Source organism: Nasonia vitripennis (genome assembly GCF_009193385.2).
Source record: "Nasonia vitripennis strain AsymCx chromosome 4 unlocalized genomic scaffold, Nvit_psr_1.1 chr4_random0005, whole genome shotgun sequence".
Classification (NCBI taxonomy): domain Eukaryota; kingdom Metazoa; phylum Arthropoda; class Insecta; order Hymenoptera; family Pteromalidae; genus Nasonia; species Nasonia vitripennis.
In genome coordinates, this window is record NW_022279640.1 from 536,755 (window position 1) to 551,722 (window position 14,968).

General features: G+C 35.2%; 1 protein-coding gene across 3 annotated transcripts in view; it reads left to right on the forward strand.

Annotated features, from left to right (window-relative positions):
* LOC116738459 (proteasomal ubiquitin receptor ADRM1) overlaps positions 1 to 14,968 on the forward strand; it is a 153,966-nt gene that overhangs the window by 106,305 nt on the left and 32,693 nt on the right. The gene's annotated exons all lie outside the window — the stretch shown is intronic.

Consider the following 14,968-nt stretch of genomic DNA (forward strand, 5'->3'; position numbering starts at 1 on the left):
TGGTAGAAATCTTTGAGGTGTTTAAAATGTAATGTGGAAACCTTGATAACAGATAAAATATATGTAATATAACTAGCAAGAAATTTTAGTAAAAATTAATCATTACCAAGAGTGTGTAGTATTACAACATGTGTATTGAAAAGTGGCACCCTAACCCTATTTGAAGTAGTAATAAAGTGTGTGAATATTATTTAGTTTTTTTTTAATGTCAGTGAGAAGTTCAATTAAAAGAATAAAGAGTTTGAAGATATACTGTATCTCTATTCAACCGGAAGTTGAAGTCTATCATTATACAATGCTCTTGTAATGACAATGAATTACAATGAATTGTAAAAAGTCTACTAGACAACTAAAATATGACACTGCCACTTCCTATGTTACCTAGAAATATTTCACCTAGATGATTCTGATTAAACTGTTTTCGTTCATATTTTCACATCCAGGCTCATGCGAATTTTTGAATTGAGCAGGTCAAATTTTACTTATAGCCAGTTACGCAGAAAATACTATCTCTGGCACATTGTATTTCTAGTTTCTAGCATATTTTTACATGGAGAAAGTGATAAATGTTTTGCCCACCTACATTTGGCATCAACCTTGATAGAGCAGCATTAGCTCGTGCTACTTTACTAAGACAGATTACGTTTTATTCAGTATCGATAAAAGCCGTTTTGTTTAACGCGTTGAGGCACATTCGAGTTTAAGGTCACTTAAAGTATTTATATAAACTTCTCAGATAACGAACTTAAATATCTGGTCTCAGATTTACATATCTGATAACATAAACCCTGTCCTGTGGAACTCGTGCATGGGAATGTGTTAACTCGATGAAGTAGTATTTTATTTTTTATCATCTCATGGGCCTTCAATAGAACTTAACGGCTAATGCGTCATTTTGACAGTCAAATAAAAAAATGTCGATATTTTCACAAAGATATGCTACTACACATACGGCACAGAAACTTAATGCAGTGCTCGCCACATACTTGGGAGTCGATGCTTTGCACTTGTTTTTTATTTCTGTCCAATACGGGTGCAATTCTGTTGCTAACAAATTATATTCTGTATTTATTTTTAGGCACTCGCCCCGTTTTTTTAATTCTTTCTGAGCTATTTTTTGCAAAAAGGTTATTTGATAAAAGTACTCTGGCTATTTTGTAGAAAATTAAATTTTGAATAAATTTACAGTATTTAAAAATTCTAAATACCTAATTGAAAAAAGTCTTTCTAAAGCCTCATTCACCAAAAGTTGACTTTCCACCCATGCACAGGGCCTGATATTCATAAGAATTGACCTTATATTACACATCACACTTGCTCGAACCAACTTTTTTCAGTCAAATTCACTATGTATATTAATTATACTATATTCTACATGATCATCATGTATATGCATCTTTAGACATATTTTTCTAGATTAATAAAGGTATAAACTGACATTTCTTCACTACACTTAGACTAAATTCTTGAAAAAATAAACTTTTCACACTTTCTTCTATTAAATACTTAATAGTAGTATAAGTACTATGACAATATACTATATTCTAAGCCATCACTGAGCATATGTATATTTGATGTTTTATCCCTCTGCATAACCTTAAATCTTAAGAAAATATGAATTGTTTTCACTCTAACTATGTTAAACACTTGTACTGTAACTGTATATTATTATACTTATCACCATGTATAAATACGCATACTTTTACTAATTTTTATACGAAGTGACCTTATATTACATATCATACTTGCTCAAACCAACTTTCTTCACTCAAAATCACTATATATATATATATATATATATATATATATATATATATATATATATATATATATTGAATATACTATATACTACACTATGACTAGACTAAATTATTGAAATAACCTTATTTTACACACCATACTTGCTTATACTTGCTCGAACCAACTTTTTACTCAAACTCTATCTGTATCTATATATATATATATATATATACATTACACTACGCCTAGACTACATTTTTGAAATAATAAACTTTTCCACACTTTTTGTATTAACTTTAAATCTGAACTTAGTAAACATTTACTCTTACGTTAACCAAACACTTGAAAACACTTGAACTCGTAGTATATCATAGTTTATATATTTATTTTTTTGAATGCTCACTCTTCTATGTTTTTTCTCTTACTTCCTTTTACATCTTTTCGGACTAAACCTTCCCTTTCCTCTGTCTTCGTGAATCTTGTAATCATTTTACTTTCTTATCACTCCTTTTTATTAAAAGCACTTGCATCATCACAATATATCATTGCAGAGCTCGTATCCTATAAGCCTGTATACGGTTGATGCTTGCCTTTGTCGACCACTACTTTTTCATGTCGTCCACTGCCTGTGGCTGACAGCAGCAAGTCACTTATATTGCTTTCATTACCATGTATATGTACGTATATACATTTAATATTTACGTACTACTTAAAATCTTCAATTGGTGAACTTTTTATTATACTCTTGCGTTCACTAAACACTTATATGTATAGATACGTATAACATATATCTACAACTACCGCATAGAAACACAAAGTCTAAAATGATAAAACATTAATCTTGCTTGCATTGAATGTAACACTATGCCTCATAATTATACAAAATACAAATGTAAATCATTAATTCAATGATATATGATTACTGCATCACAGAATCGACTTATCAAACAAATATTGAACAAGGTACTTGTAACAATCATTATTGCACTGATAAAATTAATAATAATAATAATAAAATATATTAAAATAAGAACAACATTTTTATCATAAATTTAACTGTAAATAAATTTTTACGCAATTTTTGATTATAATAAATTATCAATGACATCATACTTTGCAATAAAATGCAACGAAATCATTTATATACAACATAAATAATAATTTTAATAAATTAAAAATAATATACTTTACTAGTTAAGAGACTGATTGAAAAAATTCATCTTCTAATAAATCACTTATCTAATAATTCTATTGAAGTACTTTATTGAAGGCAGAATACACATACATGGAACACTTGTGCAATTTAACAAATTATATACATACACGCACATATATCACTAATAATTAGAGAAAAATAATAACTATCAAACAATATTATTATGCACCAACAATATATGCAATAAAATTTACAATTTAAAATTAAAAAGTCAAAACAAACTAAAATCTAAAATACTAACTAAATATGGAGTGTAAACTTCAATATTACAATTGGACAAACGATCTGAATCATAAACTACATAAATATAACTATAGAATAACACTATTAGTAATCAAAGGTAACTTCACACCTTACACAATTTGCTAGCATGACTCGATGGCTTTTACGGAAAATTTGAAAATTATTCGTTTGCTAAAATACATTAGTTTTTTCTTTTAACGCACAGAATAATATAATTTGCTCCATAAATATAAATCTTATTTAACCTTAGTAACAGAATTAAGAACTATTTAGATAAGAACACATCTATTTAAGAAAGAGCACACAGTGGCGCTGTCGTCGTTCAACAAGTCCAAAACTATATGCCGCAACAACGCGACATAAACCGTCATAAGTGTCATGCATCATGTCCCAGATGGCGGGACTGTCGTACGTTGCAGTGTCGTACTACCATTCCGGCTCCGGCATAGCCGTAGCTGCTAGACAGATGGAAGTGTTGCATCAGTCATGACGGAAGATTAGGCCCGTTACACGGAAAAAGGCACAGAAACAAATAAATACTGACCTACCATGTTAAATAAGTATTATCCCGTAGTGTAGCATTTTTCAGGAATAGTTTAGTCTGTTTCCTTAGCTTAGGAATAATGCTATTGCGAAAAAGGTCCCGTTGATTATTTTTTTCTAACCGTATCATTAACTTATACATTTTATACGTTATCATCAACGTTACAATCCCTAAAATCTTTTATACGCAAATCAATTGTCATTAAAATTCAACATTATTTTTTGCTGCAGCAGACCAAGTATTTGAATGAAACTGAGTAGTTTTATTTAGATTATGCAATTGACGAATCAGAAAAATTGATCTGTTTCATAAGAATACGAATTTCTTCTATAAAGCATGGTCAGTATATTGAAAATACTATCCGGTAACGCAACCGGTAATTAGAACAGGAAAAAAGACGATGTTTCCTCTCATCGTCAGGTCTTACCCCATTACAGTTTAATGAATTTATCAACAATATTTGAATATCTGCATACTTTGTGTTTGTATGTGTATCTACGTGTATGCATGTATGTGTGTTCATCAGCGAACCTTTAAATATCGGCGAGTGCCTTATGTGAAAAGCAAAGCGTTTCGCTTGAAGCGATGTTTATTTATGCAGATATCAACCCAGTGTGATCCTGGCTGATATGTGATGCTGCAACACGTACTTTTCGATTTTGGGGTTTTCACGCTTCCCTACTAAAAATAATCGCGCAATTACTTGCGCGATTATTCGCGTGATTAATCGCGGGAATAATCGCGCGAATTATCGCGTTAATTTATCGAACTTTTTTCGACGCGATTAGTCGCACGATTAATCGCGCGATTCATTACAATAAATTTCTCCGTAAAATAAAATTTTTTAAAATGCAAAATTATTAATCGGGGTGGCCAATTTGGGTGTTACCATCTGGATGGTAACGCACGATTCGTCGATTCATCTCGTGGGTAATCGCGCGTTTATGTCCGCGATTAATCACGTGAATAATCGCGTGGTTTTTTTTTTTTTTAAATCCACACACGCGCGACGCAGAATCGTCACGTCAATGCCACAGTAGTTGATAATCTCCTTGCGGAAATCAAATATCGTGTTTGCTGCACGCATCTCGCTGTGCCACAGAAAGGACTGCTCGCGTTTGCTCCTCGACATAGTGTCAGGCGAATAGTAGCCTTTTTTCGTTGTCTCACCGAAACCAAATGTAGCAGGCAATGCAGGCAGCTTCAATTAGAAATAGCTAAGGCTATCTATAAACTTTGTGTGTCCATACCACATACACACTATTCTTTGGCCATTTAATATGATGCTCGGTGCGCAATTTTTTTGCCTTCGACAAACCGACATAAAACAAATCACGCATCCTATTTTCGTGCATTGTGTGCGATGCATATTATATTTTTTAAGTCCGTTTAATTGCGTACTACAAGCTGTAGCAGCTGACTAAAGAGATCTTCGGTAAATACATGTTCGCGCACACCACACGAGGTACACCATTCTGAAATATCCTCAGAACTTAGGCAGTCCGTACAGTCTTGCTGGCAACATAAACATTTAGGACGTGCATCTTTATGCTTTTATCAGCTCGTTACTGTGCTTCGTGCATCGTTTCCAGATCATAAAAAACGTAAAGAGGCTTTTTTATCGTATTGCATAATCCTTGTTCCTCTCTTTGTATAATCCCGCAACCGAATGATTGCAAGAACATACATGGCCGAAAAAACTTCTATTACGCGATGCGCATTCTTGCAAGGCTTTGTACTTGCAACATGGTTGCAAATCAAAACAGCGTAAACACAGCTGCCTATCTGTGATCTTTGATACTAGTTATACAAAATTTTGCCTTTGCAGCTCCAAAAATATTGATAATCACATTGTGATGTAGATCAGAGTGCAGCAAAAAACTATAGTTATACCGCGAGTAGTAAAATAGTGTTGGAATTGCCGAAGCCCTTATACACCACAGTCTTCATGAGGTACGTGAATGACGTCACCCTGGTACAATTTTACGGCTCGCTCGCGCTGTAGTTGCCTACGATCGATGCGTTCGACGTTCTATTTAGCACGCATCTCCGTCGTGAAGCGCAATTTTCACCTCCCCTACAATGGGCGCTCTTGGGAGGCAGAGATTGTGGCGATTGTTGATGCTGATGATGGACTGCTGAGAAAAGCTGTTAACGGTGAAGCTCGCCGTCGAGAGCCACCTGCACTTACAGGCATCTCTACGACGGTCAAACACACTGTGGAACACACGTCAACTCGAAAATTAGCGTTGCTTGGAACGAGTGCCCCCATCAGAAACCACAAATCCTCCCAAGTGAGTGCGCTCGCAAGACGATAAGATAGCCCGGCCAAACCCTCTGCGAAATAATTGCTAGAGATCGAAACACTGACGCGATCACCACCAATTCTGATTAGAGTTAGCAAATACTCGTGAATATCGCGTATTACTAACTCAATCCAGAGCCTGTTAGTTCCAGGTGGCGGTGTATTTACTCGTAGCGTCAAACGACGACCGTCTACACGAAATTTCTGTACGCGATGCACACTATTCAAAATAATCGTGAAACGATGATGACGCACATCGCAAAATTCTTCTTCCTGATCGCCCGGATCGCTGAAACAGTTTACTGAACTATGATTAAAACTATTGTCGGACAACGGTACCTTTTCAAAACTATCGTTTAAGTTAAAGGTATCCCTGCCGCTGCCTACCTGAGATATACTGCTTGTTGCGCTTTCCTTGTCGCCTTTGATGACCAGGAGACCCGTATCGTAAAAGAGGACTTTCCGCAGCATGGCTAATGAGGGGGCTCGCTCTTGTTGAACGGTCCAAGTCTGTCTCCGATGCTAATGCAGTCGATGACAGGCCCTCCTCCTCGTTGGTGCTGATGCTTTCATTATCATTAGTACCCAGGCACCAGAAAGTAAACAAAACTGACCTTGATTCCCCACCCCGAGCCAGTGAGAGGTCAAGGTCAAGGTCAAGATTGTTTACTCCCCATGGTGCCATTCATACTTTGAAGAGAGTCCCCTCACTTTCCCTCTTTCTATCCAAAGTACCTCTGATTTTTCTAGATACTTTGGAGAGAACCTCTCCCTCTGTTTTTTTGAGGCACTTTAGAGAGAACCCCTTTGTCTTCTCTACCTATCCAAGGTGCCTTCGGTTTTTCAAGGCACTTTAGAGAGCGATTGAGTGACTTACTTGTTAAGGTGTTGACACCCTGACGATCCACGAACGACTGATGTATGATGTGGGGGGTGCTTCCACCACCACCACCACCACCACCACCACTGCCCTCCTCTACGCGTACTCAGCATATTACCCTTTCCATTGCGAATAGAGGACCCCCCACTCCTCATCAGTATCTTAATTTTAAGAGATGTTTTTAGGGTAAAAAAAAAGAAAAAAATGTAGCGAGACCCGGGCTTGAACCTTCATTCCTCGGAGTTCGAGACAAGCATTTTACCACTGAGCCACGACTACACTGTAAAATCAATTCTTAAATGTTGGGTTCGCGTGTATGAGCGCTCACACGTGCGTGTTTGTGTGTGTGTGTGTGTATGCCTATCTGTTTTTAATACACTTATGGATAAACTTAAAATCTAGTTTATACCTATAACGAGTGTGAAGGATGACTGGGATAGGTAGTGTTGGATAAAGTACACAGGTAAGTGAGTAGAAATATTTATATATGTTTAACAATTATATTTATTCAAAACTCTTAAACTAAATACAATTATAGTAATGTATCCTTATATATAGTTGTATTTAAGTATGCGACTAGGTTATATGAATGTAAATTAACAAACTCGTATATGATCATATAAATATCTTCTAAAGCTAAATATATATTTTTATCTTTTAATAATTGATCTATCTTATCTACAAGCGTTTTGTCAAAATCTCCCATTGTAAGCAGTGAAATATGTGTACTGTGCATTTTCGCTATTTACTAATTTGTCTTTGCTATAGTCACCCAGCTCTTTTACAATAATTGTTATAGCCTCTTTAATTTTTAATAAGTATTTAATTCTATGATCTATTATTCTAGACAAGGCTTTTAACCTGTCAAACGTCACTCTTTTAAACATTAGTGAAGGCTTACGCACTTTTTTCGTCCTAGACTCGCCAGAGTCTTTGCGTATTGTGTCTCATCGTCCTCTAGTAATTCAAATGCTCGATCGGAGTAGCTGATCATAAATCTGATGTAAAATCCGGAAAAGGTGATTCGTTGATCCAGCATATCTTCCTCGCTGTACGCCTGGAAGTATCGATCGATTTCGTCAAACTGCTAAAATTCGTCATTACTCAGTCGAACAACCGGATTGAAGTCATTCGAACCGACTGAGATATTTTCCAGCCCAATGTGAATAATTTCTCCATAAGAGTTGTTCAAGCCGAATACCATGGGTAGAATTTAATGACAGCGATACTTGGTGGTGGTGGTGGTGGTGGAAGTCTAGCTGCCCTGAGTCTGGCTATCGTGATATCTTTTTTGTCCAGCCATCTTTTTCTTCTTATACTGTTTCTTGTTACCGAGAGAGAACTTCTACTTTAGACTTGTAAAAGAGAACTGTGCTCTCTGTGCTGTAACTACGCTGTCTTTTATTCGAAAACCAGTACATTGGGTGGGAGGCGAGACCAATGAGGAACAGTCTCGCGACAAGTGGATGACCAATAGAATCACTGGTGCTGCAGAGGGGATCCCATGAAAATCTGTAGGGTCGCACTTTTTGGAAGCTGTGCAAGCTAAATATCCTCATACTTTATCGTTTCACGTTTAAAAATTTTACAATATTATATTACAACTTAGCAACGAATTCTTCGGCAATCTGATCATTTTTTTCTCATATCAGATGAGAAATTTTTGAGAAATCTCTGCATACACATACCATTAATCATATAATATAGGAACATGATACAATATTTTCCACAAGCATTAGAAAAGCTGCTTTGTAATCGAATGTGGTTCCATCTGCGCTTCTTACAATTTCTTTGGATACTGTTTACGTGATCGGGGATGTATGGTTGTGCACAAAAACTATCAAAATACCATCTAACACCATTTTTGGACACATATATCGCCACCCAATGCATACCACGGCTCTTATGACTCTGTGTATTAAACACAAAGCCACATGGTTTTACCCATGTCATTGGAATTTGATCCGCTAGATAACCCCCACCGCATAAGCTCTCATTTTTCGCAACTTCTAGAGAATATTAAGAGAATTCATTCTTGCAAAGATAGTATGGTGGTGAGAAGGGACGCTCTACTGTTGTAGTTATAGTGCCCCCGACACCACGTGAATTCAGCCAGAGTTTTAATTTGCAGGCGTTGTTGAGCGCACAGGTGTACTGAAGTGCGCAGCATTTAATGGAATGCTGCACGCAATACCGTGCACAGTATGGCAATTTGTAGTAAGGTTGACACTCGTACGCCTTCTCTAAATTGATAACTTCGTGTGTCGTAATCTTATTTAGCAGTTTCGTCTTTTTCTCTCCTCGCACATAAATCTAATACTGCTAAGCCCACTACTTTCGGCACAACTCGACCCTTGTTATCCTTGAAAAACTGAAAATCGATAACTTGATCCACAGCTAAAGAAAGGCGCATCGACTGGCACAAAGCTTGTATTGGTAGGTGGTTTTATTTGGTTTTTCAAAGAGCGTCATCTAGCCTCAACCGCTGTAATCCACCAAAACTTGTTGTGACGAGTCAATCTCCAACAGATTATCGTACTCAGCATAAATTATACAATTTACAACAGTATTTAATGCGTCATCAAATCTCACGTCAATTCTTACACTACCTCTTCTGATTAAATTCCAATAGTGTCATTGTTGGCCGATAAATTGGGCGTCAAATCGAATGTAAAAAGACAGTAGCCATTCGGGTATGCATCGCGTGTTATCGAATTACCGGCATTTAAAAAATGTACCCCCGTACCCGAGAAGAGTGTGTGATACGCATCCATATACATCTTTATTTTTTTTTTAAGTCAGGCTGCAGTGGTTTCGATGGGACTTGTACACCGTCCACAAACAAACACAAGAAATTGATATTGAAATTTTTGAAATTAAACGGATTGAGTTTTGTATCGCCGTTATAGGCCTTATTTTCAATAAATCCAATTATGATTCTTTTCGGCAATTGACCCAGTATGACATTATCTATCGACTGACCATGCACGCCACTGTTCAGGGTTACGTTTTTCACCTCTACCCGTGCAAGCGGATACTTTGCTGTGACTTCAGGAAGCATTTTTTTGTAAGCCAATGAAATGCCTGGATTAACCCTTACGCGGCGAACAAATAGTGTCGCCTCGGTTATGTGTACAGTATAGGCAGAATCGGGATCCATTAGACAGAAGCTGTCACGAGAACGCACAAGACGTACACGTACCTCAACACGACCCAGTACCCTACTGAAAAAGCTTCAGTGAAAATCAGATGATTTCCAGGTGATTTTCAAGGGAAAAGCGTGCCAATTTCGTATTTGATTAGCAGATGATTTTCAGGTGAAAAGCATGTAATCTTTTATTACATTAAAATATTATGTTTTAGATTTATGTTTGCTATAATTTAATAAACTTTTTAAACATTATTATTATTATTATTATTATTTTCATTATAATGGCTATAATGCTAGATTGTTCACGTTTGCTATTTCGAAATAATTATTCAAAAATACTGTTGATTTTTAGTGATAAATTTTATCGTTGAAAAGATTAATAGACTCTTATTGAATATTATTTATATTATTATTTATATATTTTTAAAATTGTAAATTGCTGATTTTAATAACTTTTCAATAAGTGTACAATAATAATAAAAATTTTAATCGATAGAGAGAAAAAACCGTATCAAGAAGTTTATTTGTAGTTAGGAGTACTAAATAAGTATTTGATAAATTTGTATGTTTTTTATTACAAAATATATTTTATCTATATACAATGTTCTTTTGATATCAGTAATGTAACATATTTGGCAATGGCAAGATGTACATATTTCGAAAAACTTTCATGAAAATACAAATACTTTTAATATCCGTATTTTGGAAGATTCGCAAAATCCGACTACACTGAGAAAAAAATAAAGTTAGGGTTACTTGATAGCACAAAGTAGCACCGACCATAGAGTTTCCGGTAGTCACAACCGGAGAGTCCGGTAGCCAGTGCCGAAGTCCAACATAAACTCTAAATGTACCTACGCTGTTTTGCTCGTATATAGCATTTTGCTTCTGATTATACTGCATTAATCGATCATATTATCTGTTATTTATAATTTTCTAGTTTACGAACAATGTAGATGCGGTAGCACGAGTTCGAAAATTCATCTACTCTGGCCTATGGATTTTGTCTGGTACTGGCTACCGGACTTTCTCCGGTTAGGGCTACTTGACAATGAACTTGACTTGAATCGTTCTACATATTTGCTAAATGTACATTTTGAAAGTTTTTAATCATAAAAAATTTACTTATAATGAACTATACATCTACTTTTTATACAATTATTTTACAAATCGTGTAGAATCGTGTTACTATAACAATTTTTACTCAACTGCTTTGGTTCACACTTTCGCAGTGGTCTCTAATACTAATCTGATAGCCAAATATTGCATTTTTTCGAGTTTTTGTTGAGATTAAGTTTGCGTAGGGAAGTAGACAAAACACCCATAATCTATAATAGACCTTACAAAGCTCTTATAAAAGATTATCAGCATGTTGGGATGGGCACCCCACCACGTGCCTCGTAAAAATTTGATTATGTTCAAAGCTCTGAAGACACTGAAAACTCCCATTTTTTAAGCGCAGCTTTACGGAGCCTCTTTATTTTGTCACATTCCTCGTCCCACCAGCGAGCGGGGTTCCTGTGCATCTTTGTATTTACTTTTCTTTTTTTCGGAGTGTAATGTAAAACCGCGCTTGATACATTGGTGAATTATGAGTATTTTTCTCTAGCGCAAGATATTTCAAACTCTGATGAAAAGAATTGGAAATAATTGTTTTCTAGATCTTCGTAGACTTTTCCCCAATCAGTTCTAATGGATTTAAGGTTTAATTACTTTTTGTAATAAATACTTTTTTCTATGATAACATCAATCATTACCGGGTAGTAATCAGAGCCCAGGGTATCGTCAGCTACTTTCGTATGTATTCTGTTTGAAAGATTGGAGGAGGAAAATATTAAGTCTAAGTTAGAGTAGGAGCAACTATTAGGGGTGACATGGGTAATTGTGTTGAAATTATGCAGAAACATGTTAGAATTACTTAGACTTTCGTGGAGTCTGTGTCAGTTGGTATCGGATTTTTCGCAATTCCAAATTGTATTGTGGGAGTTAAAATCTCCCATAAAAATTGTAAATTTACTTTTTCGAATGTTGTTAAAAATTTCATCCCATGTGTTTTGAGAAAGAATGATACCCGGAGCTCTGTAACAAACAAAAAGTTCAATACACGGCTTAATATTTGTTATTTTAATACATACTAGTTCAACGGATTGTTCGGAGCAGGTAAGATTGTCGATTTCAAGAAAGGCTGAGTTGTTTCGAATCAGCATCGGGATACCTCCTCCACTGGAATAGTTGCGATCTTTTCGAAATGTTTTGAAACCAGGAAAATGGAAATGATTTGCCTTTGTTAACCAAGATTCAACGCATACAAAAATATCTAAATCTTCAAGGACTGAGTAAAGTTCTTCTTTCCTTTTATTAATGCTTCTACTGTTCCAAAATACTATTTTAAGGTCCTTGTTAAAAAATTCAGCGATTGAGATGTGATATTGGTTATTTTTCTTCAGATTTTGGTTCTTGTGTACTTTTTACGCTGTTTGTTATCAGTGGTTCTGATGAGGATTTATCCAGTTTTTTATGATGTAAGTAAACTTTCTTTTCAAGGTGCTTGATGGTAAGTTTGGATGTAGTGTCCTCATCATGTTGATTAGATCAGCAACGTTGACCGAGAATGTGTTTGCTATATCGAGTACGGCCGAAGGATTAAGAAAGACTTGCTCGAGAAAATTGATGAAATTTTAATAATTCAGTAGAAAGTTTGAGACAGGATCTTCAATTTCTTTCATTAAAGTGTTCAGTTCACTAGATTGGTTGACTTGTTCATCTTTTTCAGTTCTGACTTTTTTTGGAGTTGGAGCTTTTAGCTTTTTGTTGTTGGATTGCTTTTTTTTCGTTGAGAAATTCAAGACTAGATTCAGATAATGAAAGATGCAGTTCTTTGTTTTGAATCAGCGATGAGCTTGCTAAAAAAGATAACGATAGGTGTCGCTTTTTGTTGCACTTATCTGCGGCAATGTCATCCCGTTGGTCAAGCTCCATTAGTGGTGGTGGTGATTCTAAAGATTGCGGGCGAGTGAACTCGGTGAGAACGATCGGATTGTTTGTACGTTCAATAGCAGGAAAAGTCATTTCAGAACAATTTTGAAATGCCGCAGGAATCTCTGGAATTCAAGTAGCTGATGACTTGGGGACAAATGACAACTTGGGGAGTTAAATCTTTGTTTTGGTTGTCGAAATTTATACGTGGGCATTGCTTCGCAATGTGTCCATCGAGCTTACACAGAAAACATGTGATGGCATCTGTTGATGGATAGATATAATACATGGTGTCATCGTGGGTTATTTGGATGATTTCAGGAAGCTTGTCTGCGTCGTCAGGATTAATGTACATCTGCCTTCTATCACTGAGAACATGAGAGTATCCTTCTTTAGCTATAGTTGCTTTGAGACTTGAGATTGAAGAGCTACGTCTGATGTTAAGACTATCAATTAATTCTTCAAGTATGTAGTGCGGTATATTAGGACAGACATTTGAAATGATCACTCTTACAAGGAAAGGTACCCAACCCGAACTCACCGATTTTGATGATTTTCATATATGTTGTAGAACATAAAAAAATAAGAGACACGTATTTTTTTTTATCGGCTAATTTTCACTTTTAAGGGGTAAAAACCTCCCCTAAAGTTAACCCCCAAAAAGCGTTTTTTTTAAATATCTCGGCTTAAAATTAATATTTTTCAATGAAACAAATTGGAGGTTATTTCTTACAAAAAGAGCAAGTATTTCATGGTGATTTGAAGAGTAAGGGTAGCATCCCCTATTTTTTAGGGGTTGAAAACATATATTTTTTGGCAGAATTTTATAATAAAAATGTTTAAACCGACTAAAAAAAATTGGAAAAAATGTTTAAACATCCTTAATAACAAAATTTAGTTGACGCCTTTCGGTGTTTTCATAAATATTACCCCTAAGGGGGTAAACCACCCTTAACACAAAATAACTGTAAATATGTAATTCAATACATAATATTTCGTAGAAAGTTTGTATATAGAGGTTTTCGAGGTCGCTGATTACAAATCGGTAATATGTCTATACTCGTATCTACGGTAAAGCATAGGCCTTCGGCTTGTCTGGAGGTTAGGGGTTTGGAGTCGTTTGGTTAAAATGCACAACCATTTAGCCTATTTGTTCTTTAGGGGTTTAGGGTTTAAGGCTCTTTAGTTCACATGTACAGGCACAAAGATAACACATTTATAACAAGTTTTTATGAAAGTTAAAATTTTTTTTCGACATTTTCGTCCACCACATTGGTTCCGCCAATTTGAATTTTCAAAATCTGATATCAGATTTGCAAAGAGCGATCTCGAAAACCCTTATATACAAACCTTCTACAAAATATTATGGATTGAAGTATACTTATAGTTATTTTGTGTTAGGGGTGGTTTACCCCCTAAAGGGTAGTATCTATGAAAAAATCGAAAAACTTAATTTGTTTATTATAGATGTTTACAAATTTTTTCCAATTTTTTTAGTCGTTTAAAACTTTTTTATTATATAAATTTTTTTTTCGATATTTCCGTCCTATTGGTTCCACCATTTTGAATTTTCAAAATCTGATAACAGATTTGTAATCAGCGACCTCGAAAACCTCTATATACAAACTTTCTACGAAATATTATGTATTGAATTACATATTTACAGTTATTTTGTGTTAGGGGTGGTTTACCCCCTTAGGGGTAATATTTATGAAAACACCGAAAGACGTCAACTAAATTTTCTTATTAAGGATGTTTAAACATTTTTTCCAATTTTTTTTAGTCGGTTTAAACATTTTTATTATAAAATTATGCCAAAAAATATATGTTTTCAACCCCTAAAAAATAGGGGATGCTACTCTTACTCTTCAAATCACCATGAAATACTTGCTCTTTTTGTAAGAAATAACCTC